At 36.1% G+C, this 12159-nt stretch overlaps 1 long non-coding RNA gene across 1 annotated transcript; it reads right to left on the minus strand.

Moving 5' to 3' along the window:
* Nucleotides 1-2631: 2631 nt before the first annotated feature.
* On the minus strand, nt 2632-11798 carry LOC118501662. Its single transcript, XR_004904296.1, has 3 exons — nt 11789-11798; nt 3916-3923; nt 2632-2962 (listed from the first exon to the last, which is right to left on the minus strand). It is a non-coding gene; the product is annotated as an uncharacterized LOC118501662 (long non-coding RNA).
* Nucleotides 11799-12159: the final 361 nt, after the last annotated feature.

Genomic DNA, 12159 nt, shown 5'->3' on the forward strand with positions numbered 1-12159 from the left:
TGTTTTCTAGACTCTGAAATAAAATAAAACAGAGTATTTTTGGCAAAAAAACACACAATCAAGGCAAATTCAAAGATTTCAATATGTGGATAGACGGTATTCTGTTAACAGTAAACCACCAAAAATAGAAATAATTTGGGATTTCTTTGAAGGGAGGCCATTTTTACTAGCCCTTCACTTGAACAAATCTATCAAGTGAGGCAGGATATATAATGAACCATAGGCATAGTAACTGTCCTCAAAAAATCTTAAATATATTAGCAGTGCCAAGTCATATATGCATGAAGATACAAAAGAAGACCATCAACTACTAGCCTCCAATTGAGCATAGCCGTATGAGCTGTAAAAGTTAAGAGGGGTATGAGGGGGCTTTTAAGTTAGGTAATCAGGATTCAGGGAGGAAGGATGATATGACCCAGGCTTTGAAGGACGGATAGAACTATAAGGAAATTTCTGGGTGAGAATTGCTTGAATGAACAATGGTACTGTTTGGTGTTTTGTTTTGTTTTTTAACGATTTGGTGCAGAGTGGGTAGAATAGTTTGTTTTGAGCAAAGGGGTCTGGAAAAGTAAATCTGGACATAAGTCCCCATGTATGCGTGGGCCTTCAACACTAGGCAAGGAACTGGATTTGGTCTGAAGGGCACAGGAGGGGCAGGAAGAGATTTGAGTAGAACTGGAATGGTTTTAAAAGTCTGTTATCTTCATCCGATGAAAAGAAAAGGCAAAACAATGTTCTCTAGAATTTTACCAACAGGTAAGATCAACAGATAAGACTGCCATTTGACTCTTTGGTTTTGACATTTGTGCTTTGGAAGAGAAGAATGAATAACACAGTGCCTGACACATGGAAAGACTCAATGAATAACATTGAATGACATTTAGAACTGAAGTAGTTATTTGCTAGAGTAGGTGAATAAGACCTGAAGTTACTTCCATCATCTCAAGGGTCAAGAATGAATAATTTGAAAAGGACCAGATTAGGAGTTACATGAACTTGTGCGTTTAACATCACTTTCTTGGGTCTGTATTTCCTCACCTGAAAAGACAGAGTAAGTTTTATCAATGGACTCTAATATGAAGAAGTTTTCTTGTGTGTGTTTATGTACATATTTTTTTAGACATGCTTTAGACATAGCTTGTCTCTGATGCTCAGAAGAGTTTGTGATCCAAAACAAGGTAAGAGGCTGTGGATTATGTTCTTTTTAAATTATACGAGGCTGTGATTCTGAGAGCCCAAGGATGATGTTCCTCCCTGGAAGGACAAGTGGAACACCTGACACCACCACTCTGCCAATTTTATCACCTTGTGGAGGCCTGTGGCTGATTGGTTTGACTGAAATGAGAAGAAAAGAATTTTGTTCCTGTCAACTCAGTCTCAGATTGCCTAGCCATTTAAGGAGCATTATTGATCTGATCAGACATTTGATGTGTAACTGACCATCAAAAGAGATGAATCATTGAAAAAGGCATTTGTTCCCATCGGAACACAGCATTGGCAACTTATAACCATTTAAAAGGTATTTTTGTAAATTTTTTTTTATTTCTATTTCCTTTACAATGGGCTATGTCATAAGGTTATTGGAAAGAATAAATAGTTAATGATGGAGGGAAACTACATAAGAAGATGATATACTTTTGCTTTAAAGGCAATTATTTAAAATAATATGTAATAATATATATATTTTTAATGGACAGACAGTACTCAGGAATCACTCTGATTTGGGGACATGTAAAATGTTGAGTGGATAAAGCACAAGCAGTTAAAGAAAATGTTATCATTCCCCAGAAGCTATTGTCAGTGTAAAACTACAGCTTAGAAAGCTAGTTCTGGCAATTTATAATGAAGCAGGACTCAATTAATGATTTTTGGCTTAGTGTGTTAATGACTAGAGATCTGAGGGACAAAGGACGTACAATGTAATAAGAAAAACCCAAGATAAGATTAGGCTCTAATCAAAATAAATTGTGTGGTTAAATATTTTTAAAAATTCAACTCTGTTTCCCTTTATTTATACCAAAAATAAATGGATTGTGGAAAGCTGATTCATATCATTGAAAAAAAGAATGGTATTATACTTTAATATAATATTAATAAACTAAAAATACCACCTTACAAGAAGAAACCAGATATAGGCAAGAATAGATATTGTTTGTGAGAAAATATTTTGCTTATAAATGTCAGTAAATTTATTTTCCCTTTTTGAATAGTGTCTGTCAGATTTAATTACACAGCTGATTAGTACCATAGGAAAGAAAACTAAAGTGGTGATGGTATAAATAATGGCACTGAAATTTATTGTGATTACCTTTTCTTTCTATTTTTCCTCTCTTTCAGTTTCTTCCACTTCTCTAAATAGTGCTGGAATACCTCAGAATATTGCAGGTTTAGCTCAAGACCACCACAATAAAGCAATTATTGCAATAAAGTGACTAACATGAATATTTTGTTTCCCAATGCATACATATAAAAGTTATGTTTACACTATACTGTAGTATATTAAGTGTGCAATAGCACTAAGTTTAAAATATGTACGTGAACATATAAAAGTTATGTTTACACTATACTGTAGTATATTAAGTGTGCAATAGCACTAAGTTTAAAATATGTACGTGATTCTGTTTTTAAAAACTTTATTGTTAAAATATGCTAACCATCATCTGAACCCCTAGTGAGTCAAACTTTTTGCTGGTGGGCGGTCTTGCCTTGGCATTAATGACTGCTGACTGATTAGGGTGGTGTTCACTAATGGTTGAAGTGGCTATAGCAATTACTTAAAACAAGACAACAATGAAGTTTTGACACATCAATTGACTCCTCCTTTCACAAATGATTTCTCTGTAGCATGTGGTGCTGTTTAATAGCTGATTTTACTCAAAGCAGAACTTCCTTCAAAATTGGAGTCAATTCTCTCAGGTCCTGCAGCTGCTTTATCAACTAAGTTTATGTAATATTCTAGAATCTGTTGTCATTTTGATAATCTTCATAGCATCTTCATGAGTAGACTCAATCTAAAGAAAATAATTTCTTTGTTTATCTGTAACAAGCAACTCCTGATCCATTAATGTTTTCTCATGAGATCAAAACAATTCAGTCAGGCTCTACTTCTAATTCTAGTTCTCTTGTTCTTTCCACTATATTTGCAATCACTTCCTCTGCTAAAGTCTAACTCCTCAAAGTCACCTGTGAAGATTGGGGTCAACTTCTCAATTCCTGTTAATGCTTATACTTGTACCTCTTCCCAGAAATCATGTGTGTTTTTAAGAAATTTTTCAGTTTACCTTACTCAGATCTATCAAAATCACATCTTTGGCATCTATAAGCTTATGAAATGTGTTTCTTAAATAATAGGACTTGAATGTTGAGATTATTCTTTGATCTAAAGGCTATAGAATGGAAGCTGTGTTAGTAAGCATGAAGACAACGTTATTCTCGTTGTGCATTTCCATCAGAGCTCTTTGGTGACCATTGTCAATGACCAGTCATATTTTAAAAGAAATCTTTTTTTTTCTTGAGGAGTAAGTCTCAACAGTGGGCTAAAAATATTCAGTTAACCAACTTAGCTTTAATAGTATACATTAACTCTGGTTCTATTCAGTTCTTTACCTTATCCCATGCTATGGTCACAAATTACATCTTTGCATATTGTGTGCCTATTTGCATAGATTTGTATGATTGTCTTATGCGTTTGTCTTTTAAATCATATAGGGCCCTGGCTGGTGTAGCTCAGTGGATTGAGCGCGGGCTGTGAACCAAAACGTCTCAGGTTTGATTCCCAGTCAGGGCACATGCCTGGGTTGCAGGCCATGGCCCCCAGCAACCGCACATTGATGTTTCCCTCTCTCTTTCTCTCTCTCTTTCTCCCTCCCTTCCCTCTTTAAAAATAAATAAATAAAAATTTAAAAAATTTCTAACCTTCATGACTCTGCTTGTCATGGAGAGGGTTGGATAAAATTCAAATAAATAAATAAATGAATAAATAATATAGGGAACAAAAGAGAAATAACAAATAACCATCAGTAATACTAACTTTTATGTAGTTACCTTTGATGTGCTAGGACTCTACCTATAGTAATCTTTTTAGTATTTTCTATATGGCAGGCCTAAGAGTAGTGAACTCCCTTAGCTTTATCTTGAAATGTATTTTTCTTCATTAGTAAATGATAGTTTGTCAGATACAGAGCTCTTCCTGACATCTGCTTTTCTTTCAGGATTATAAATATATCATGTTACTATCTTCTGGCCTCCGTGATTTCAGAGGAGAAATTGGCTGTTAATTTAATCTCATTGAAAATCACTTGTATGTGATGAGTCACTTCTCTCTTGCTACTTTCAAGTTCTTTGTCCTGGCTTTTGACAGTTTCATTAGAATGTTTCTTGGTGTGGGTCTCTGTGTTTATTATACCTGGAGTTTTTGAGTTTATTAGATGTGTATATTTATATATTTCATCAAATTTAGAAGTTTTATTTTGTTATTTCTTCAAATAATTTCTTCTCCTTTCTCTCTTCTTCTCCTAGGACTTCCATAAGGAATATGGTGGTACTGTTCATGGTGTCCCATAAGTCCCTTCAGCTCTGTTCATTATTCTTAATTTTTTGTGTTTTTTTCTCCTCAGACTTGGTATTTTCAATTGTTTTATCTTCAAGTTTGCAGATTTGTCTGGCTGTTTAAATGTGCTATTAAAATCATTTAGTTAATTTTTATTTCAACTTTTGTATTTTTGGCCTTTCTATTTGGTTCCTTTTAAAAATTTCATCTCTTCATCGATATTTCTTAATTGTTCACACATTGTCCTCTCAATTTTGTTTAGGTCTTTGTGCATGGGTTCCTTCAACTCTTCACATATATTAACACAGCTGATTTTAAGTCTTGTCTGATATGTCCAATGTCTGTCAATTATTTTCCCTTGTGAATAGAAGCATACATTTCTGATTTTTTGTATGATTTGTAACTGGACATTTCCAATATCATAACGTGGTAACTCTGGGAATCAGGTTATCTTCCTTCTCCAGGAGGAGATGTTGCTTGTAGAGGGGTGTTAATGTTTTAATGACTTCTTTAAACTATTTTTGGAAGAACTATACTCCTTGTTATGTATGGCTGCTTATTGAAGTCTTTGTTTTGTTATTTCAGCTTTCATTTAATGGCCTAGCAGAATTTATTAAATGCATAGATCCGACAAGTAAAGAAAGGGGTGGGGTGGGGGGAGACATTCTTTTCTTTTGATTCCCCCTGACAGATACTGTCAGGTAAGCTGCTTCAGTCTGAAAGGGCTAAAACAATGGTCGACTCCTGCATTAGTCCCTCAGTAAACTTCCAGGTAGTTCTACACAGAGACTCTTATCCTTGGAGGCTAATGTGTTTTTGTTCAGCCTGGCAGCTTCAAGGCACACCAGGAACATAGGCTGCCATCCCACACATCTACCTGTTTCAGGGCTGGGGAATGAATGGAAGATGGTAACTTCTCTGTAAAATGTGAAATCCACTAAAATTTACTGATCTCTTACATCATTAAGCACTCCCCTGGGTACTACCAGTGTTTGGCTAGACAGCAGTTTTCCCAAATAGCTGCTTCTGTTAGTGCCTTCTCAATAGTATTGTTTTTCCAGTGGTAGGATTGGACCCTGAAGTGTCCTACTCTATCATCTTCCAAGACACCACTCTATATCATCTTTTAAAATTACCTTTACTGATACTCCTTGATGTGTGTGTGCGTGTGAATTCAAATTATTGTCTGATGACACTTCTTTTCCATCTAAAGAACTTCCTTCAGTATTTTACCTTCATCTTTAAAATAATCTTGCTGATTCTTGGTTGACAATTTTTTTTCTTTTATTACTTTAGGCATGCCATTCTACTGCCTCTGGCCTCCACTGTTTGTGTTCAAAAGTTGTTTGTATATATTGTTGGAGTTCCCTTGTGTGTGATGAGTTATTTTAAGGTGTTCTCTTTATATTTGTCTTTAAATATTTTACTATTATGTATCTGAGTGTGATCTATTTGTGTTTATCCTATTTATTGAACTTCTTCAATGGATAGATTATTTTTTCATTAAATTTGAGAAGTTTTCAGCTATTCTAAAGCATGTTTTTCTGCCTCTTTTTCCCTTTTTCTTCTAGTACTTCCATTTCACATATGTTGATTTATTTAATGATGGCCTACATTTCTCAAATTCTATGTTTATTTTTGTTTATTTTTTTCACTCTTTTCCAGATTGGGTGATCCGTGTTAATTATCTTCACATTTGTTGGTCATTTTTTCCCTGAAAAAATAAAATCTGTTTTTGAATTCCTCTAGTGAATTTTTCAATTCTGTTGATTATACTGTTCAACTCCAGCATTTCTATTTGGCTCATTTTTATAATTCCTATCTTTTTATTCTGTATTGGGAGAGATATTGTCCTCATATCTCCTTTTAATTCTCTACCATGCTGTTTCTTAGTTCTCTGAACATATTTATAATGGCTGCTTTAAAGTTTTTGTCTGCTAAATCCAACATCTGGTTCTTTCAAAATACTTACTAGTGTCTTCTTTTTTCTGCTGTTGCATAGGTCACACATTTCTGTTTCTTTGAATAGCCTGTAATTTTTTTTTTGAAAACTGGACATTTCAGGTAATGTAGCAACTCTGGATGTTGATTCTAGATCTATCCCTGTCCCCAGAGGTTGATATTGTTGCTGTTGTTTTCCATTTTATTGATTTATTTGTTTAGTTACTTGGCTGAACTAACTGTGAAGTCTGTTTCCCTCCAGTGTGTAATCTCTGGCTTCTCCAGAGACTCTATTTTTTTTTCCTTTAACTTGACTATTTACCTTTCATTCATGGGTTGGCATAAATCATTTATTGGTCAAGGTTATGCTTAAGCTCTGTTGGCAATTAGATTTTTGTCTTCACCACTGGGTATGTGAGTACCGTCAAGGCTACTTTCACAGGTAAAGGAATTTACACTTTTTGTATTCTGTTCATCCAGGGACTAGAAACTTTGATTCATTCTCCTTCTCCATTCACTCCTGAGAGAGTACAGCCTTGGGCATACCCATAGTTTCAGACTGTCAGAGATATATGAGATTTTTATTTTTAAGGCTACCTTATTAGGAGTTGCTCCGGGGTTGGAGTAGCTTACTGTCCAGCCAGTGTTTGGTTAGAGGTTGTCTTTAAGTCCCTGGTGCTAGTGCCAGCTTGTACCCTTGGTGTTGGATTTGTGTGAATCTTGGAGAATATTTTCAAATCTGATCCAAGTCTTGTTCTGATTGCTCCTGAGTGTGTGCAGTGTATAACCTTCTCAACCTCTGTAATCCCATGAGGGCATTTCTTGGCTGTCTCTTTTCATGGTTCTTTCTGTTAAACCTCTGATTGCTCTACTTTTTTACTCATTCTACCAATATTGTGGAACAATGAGCATCCTCTTAATTGCTGTTCACCAAGATCTCCATTTTTTGACAATACAATAGGCAAGGAATTTAACATGCTTTTTTCTAAATAGTGTCACTACTTTTGGGAAGAATTGCAATGGCCTGCCTCTCCCTCTGGACTGAGGTTCTATTTCACTACATAAGAGCTCAGAATGAAGGAAGAGGCTCACTTTTCCTGGCATTATACCCCTGTTCTATAAGTAGGCATTAGGGAGGGGTGGTGGCCCCTGTTCTTAGCTTGACCCTCCTGGCATGGGGTTTCTGCTATACCAGGAAGCTGCTCAATGATGATTCAAGTCCAGCTTTTTAGGCATCATATCTCGCATATCCCACAAGTTGGGGCTAGATGGAGAAATAGATCCCCAGTCTTCTCTGAATAGAGCTTCTGTAACATGGGGCTTTGGGGGGAGATAAAAAGTGCTGGTGGTCTCTTCCTTCCATGGTGATTTCATAGATGTATCTCAGAGAGAGGGTGTCATGGCTCAAATATTATAGACACTGTATTCTTACTGAGATTTAGTAAATTTATTTGAATATCTATTTCTCCTACATGTCCTTAGGACAATGTCCAGAGGCTTTGTGGGCTTTAAGTGAGATTTATATATTTATATAATTTGTATACATTTTATAATGTACTTATATAATTTTATTAGAGGGTTACATATATTATAGATATAGATAGGTATATACAAATCCACAGATAGGTAGTTTTTCTTCAGTTAAATTGTTACTTTTGGGGGCAGAAAGTTTGTTGTGCTCTTTACTCCATCATCCCAGAAATTGGTCTCCTATTTTACCTCTTAAATATCATCTATAAGATAAGGATACCCATGTGCCTATCTCCAACCCAGCCAATCTTTCATATCTAGCAGACTACTTGTCGTCAAGAAGTTTTAGTTTTTCTTCCTCAAAAGTGTTTTCTACAGGTCATCTTTATTTCAGGAAATGAAACTACCATTGACCCAGTTAATCAAGCCAAAAACTGGAGCATCAGCCTGGATGCCTCCCTCTTATCAACCACATGTAATTTATCAGCAAGTCTCATTAATTCTATCTGTCAAATATACCTAGAAATGATTCATTTCTCTCCACTTCAATGCCTATTGCCTGGGTTTAAGTCATTCCTTCCTCCTAGTCTCTAAAAATAGCCTTCTAATGGATTCTGCTTTCATTCCTGCTCCCTCTCCAATCTGTGCCTCACACAGCTCCCAGAGTGACCATTTTACATATAATATAAATATATATCCCCTGGCATACTCTTTACCATTGGCTTCAGCCTTGTATGAACTGGCTGCTCTTTATTTCTCTTTCTAAACTAATCTGGAGCCCCTCTGGTGTCCACTCTCTTATAGTCACATTTTCTTCTTTCATAGTGTGCTTTTCTCTGTCTGGGGTTCTCACTCTTCCTTCTCCCTTCGCATAGCTGCCATTTCTTCTCTCTCTCTCTCTCTCTCTCTCTCTCTCTCTCTCTCAAATGTAACCTCCCCCTCCCTTTGCATGGCTGCCATTTCTTCTCTCTCTCTCTCTCACTTAAATGTCACCTCCTCTAAGGAGCCTTCTAGGTAGCTTTTCCTCTGTTGCTTCATACCATTTATTTCCTTTGTAGTTTTATGTAGTTTGTAATTATTAATTTGTTTAATGATTTATTGTCTGCTACCCCCACTAAATGGTCAATTCCAGAGCAGCAAGAATCACAGTTGTTTTGTTCTTCATTCTGTGATAAATACCTACTACTAATAATAAGAGCTTCCATTTCCAAGCACTGAATGTGCTAGGACTACTGTTCTAAGATACACATGAATATATGTGCACATATATACTCAAATACATACACACATACATACATTTATACCTATACACATGCAAGCACACTCATTTAATCTTCATATCATTGTATTATGTTCATTTTACAGATGATTAAACTAAAGCACAGGGAGGTTAAGTAACTTGCCCAAGATTACACAGTAAGTGAGCCTCTGAACCAGGCTTTTCCAGAGCCTATGCTCTTCAACATATCCAAGACTTCTCAGTGCAGTGCCAGGAACAAAGTAGGTACTCAGTATTTGTAGAATGAATGAATAGGGAGTGAAACAAAATGAAGAGCTTATTATTCCCTAGAGCAATGCTGTCCAACAGAGCTTTCAGAGCTGATGGAAATATTCCATATCTACTGTCTATAGCCATCACTAGTCATATGTGTCTGCTAAGCACTGAGCATGTAGCTAGTGTGACTCAGGAACTGAAATTTTAATTTTATTTAATTTTAAATTAAATAGTCACATGTGGTTGCTGACTGCCACATTGGACAGTGCATTCCAAGATTTTTATGAGGTGGTATTACTTTTGAGGACTTGAGGTTTATACAGTCCTGAATTTAACTCTAAAGACAGAATACAAAATTATTTTCTGCATTTCTTTTTTCCATAATGCCTTGTTCCCCCAGTGTTTGAAACATCCTTCATCCTTTCACTTTTGTTTATTCCAGCCTGTAGAGAACCAAGCCTCCTTTCTCATGAGAAACTCCTGCAAAGTCATTTTCTCACCCTTTTAATAGTGTCCTAAACAGTCCTCCAAATGCACTTAACTAGTCCCCAAACATCTAGAGCCTACTTGGACACAGCACTGGCCCAGGTCCTGGGGAGTGGTGTAGGGAAACACACAGACAAGTTAAACAAGGTTCCTGTCAGAGTGAAAAGAGGTAGTTAGACTGATAAATGCACTCATAGTAGCCTTGGTCAAGGAAGAAAGGCCAACTATCTAGGTTTTCAGCCTCAGAGTTCCACTTTCCAGAAATTGCTACAAAATGGTACCAATTCCAGTAGTGCCTGGCCCAGAAAAATAAATGGGTAGAACCAGTTGTCTTTTCAAAACCAAAGTCATGATAGACATGAGAATGTCTTACTGATGTCTAGAAAGAGACAACTGGCCCAGATGGACAAAACTGTTATTATATTTCACCTTGATGGCTTGGGTTGATGCAAGATGGATCTAGTTCTTGGAACACAACCCCAAGAAAAAGAAATAATCAAATAATATAGATAAAAATCAGACTTAGACACAAATACTGAAAAAAAGAAATGAAAGAAGAAAAAAGTAGTGCACATTAATTGTCCAAATCATGGACAATTACTACTCATATTCTGAACAATATTCAGTAATTGGGGTAGTGAAAATGCATTTTTTCCTCCCACCATTTGCATATTTGAAATCTCACTTACATTGCATGTAGGTTAGAGCAAAAAGATGTTGCTTTGTTTGGATTTTGCTTCTTCTGTGGAATCCATCAGTAAGCAATGTGCTTTTGTGTGTCAAAGAGCAGAACAGCTCTACTTCCTCTTTTCAAAAGGATTTGGGCAGAAGTCAACTACTGTATTTATTTCATGCAGTTCTCCTTTTGATTACTAGATGTGTGCTGGTTGTAGATGGCACAGAAAAGCAGTGAATTTTCTCACCACAAAGGAGTTTCTATCGTAGGATGTATCTTACAGTATCATGCTTCTGAAAGTGAAATTTTACTCAGCCATCTAAATGTCACTCAGTAAATAGGAAACATTGAAACATGCAGAAACACCAGATGATGACTAAGTGCTTCATTTCTCATCCACATATCTGTTATCAGTGCACAGGTGAAATGATCATGTCTTTCATTTTCCCCAAACTTCCTTAATTTACTCTTTTCAATAAAAGTAGTTAATTAAGTGCAAAGTCAAATGATATTCCACTGTGATGCCTCTCTAACACTTTTTCTTATGAATTACATCACAGATCAGAACATCAAAATATACACAACAGAAAAAACTAGGTCAACTGTCCCTTTCTACTTCAGGCTGATGCAAATACTGCCTAAGAAATTAGCTTCCTGATTGAGAGTTAAAGCCACATTTTCCCAAAATGTGTTCCTGAAAACACTAGTTTTATAAACTGTATAACAAAACTACTACATGGTGAATACTGTAAGCCCATTTGACGGTGCAAAACAGTTGGGTTGTTTTCATAATTATTTCTAGCCTTCAGGTGTACCCTCAATCTCTCATCCCTACTGCCAAATTATAAGTCCTAAAGTGAGCAAGCCTTAGACAAAATTCTGCCAAGCACACATATGTGTAACTGCAAATAAGCATGAAAAATGGAAATGCATATTGTTCTTTTAAGCTCTAGAAAGTCTGAATCTGTCTTTAGGGTCTTGCATAAACCCCTTGCAAAAAATATTCACTCTGCCTGAGACAAACTAAAACCACAGTCCTCTGTTGGCTGGTCCAGCTGACTATAGGATTGTGTTAAGTCATAGATTCCTCCATTGTTGGGGCTATAAGATCTGAGGATCAAATAGATTAGGTAATTGGCTCCTCTGGCTGGAAGGGTATAAGACCATGCACTCATTTCAGCTTATAACATATCTGAACACCACTCATTTTAATAATAAAAAATAATTCTGAGCCCTGGCTGGTGTAGCTCAGTGGATTGAGTGCGGGCTGCGAACCAAAGTCTCGCAGGTTCAATTCCCAGCCAGGGTACATGCCTGGGTTGCAGGCCATAACCCCCAGCAACCTCACATTGATGTTTCTCTCTCTCTCTCTCTCTATCTCTATCTCTATCTCTCTCTATTTCCCGCTCTTCCCTCTCTAAAAAATAAATAAATAGAATCTTTTAAAAAAGAGTTATATTTTTTAAAAAATAATAATAATTCTGTTTCTGTTTTTAAAATTTATAAAATCTATGGTTTGATTACAATAGTGATGTTCAAAAT

The sequence above is a fragment of the Phyllostomus discolor genome, chromosome 7 (genome assembly GCF_004126475.2).
Source record: "Phyllostomus discolor isolate MPI-MPIP mPhyDis1 chromosome 7, mPhyDis1.pri.v3, whole genome shotgun sequence".
Lineage (NCBI taxonomy): Eukaryota > Metazoa > Chordata > Mammalia > Chiroptera > Phyllostomidae > Phyllostomus > Phyllostomus discolor.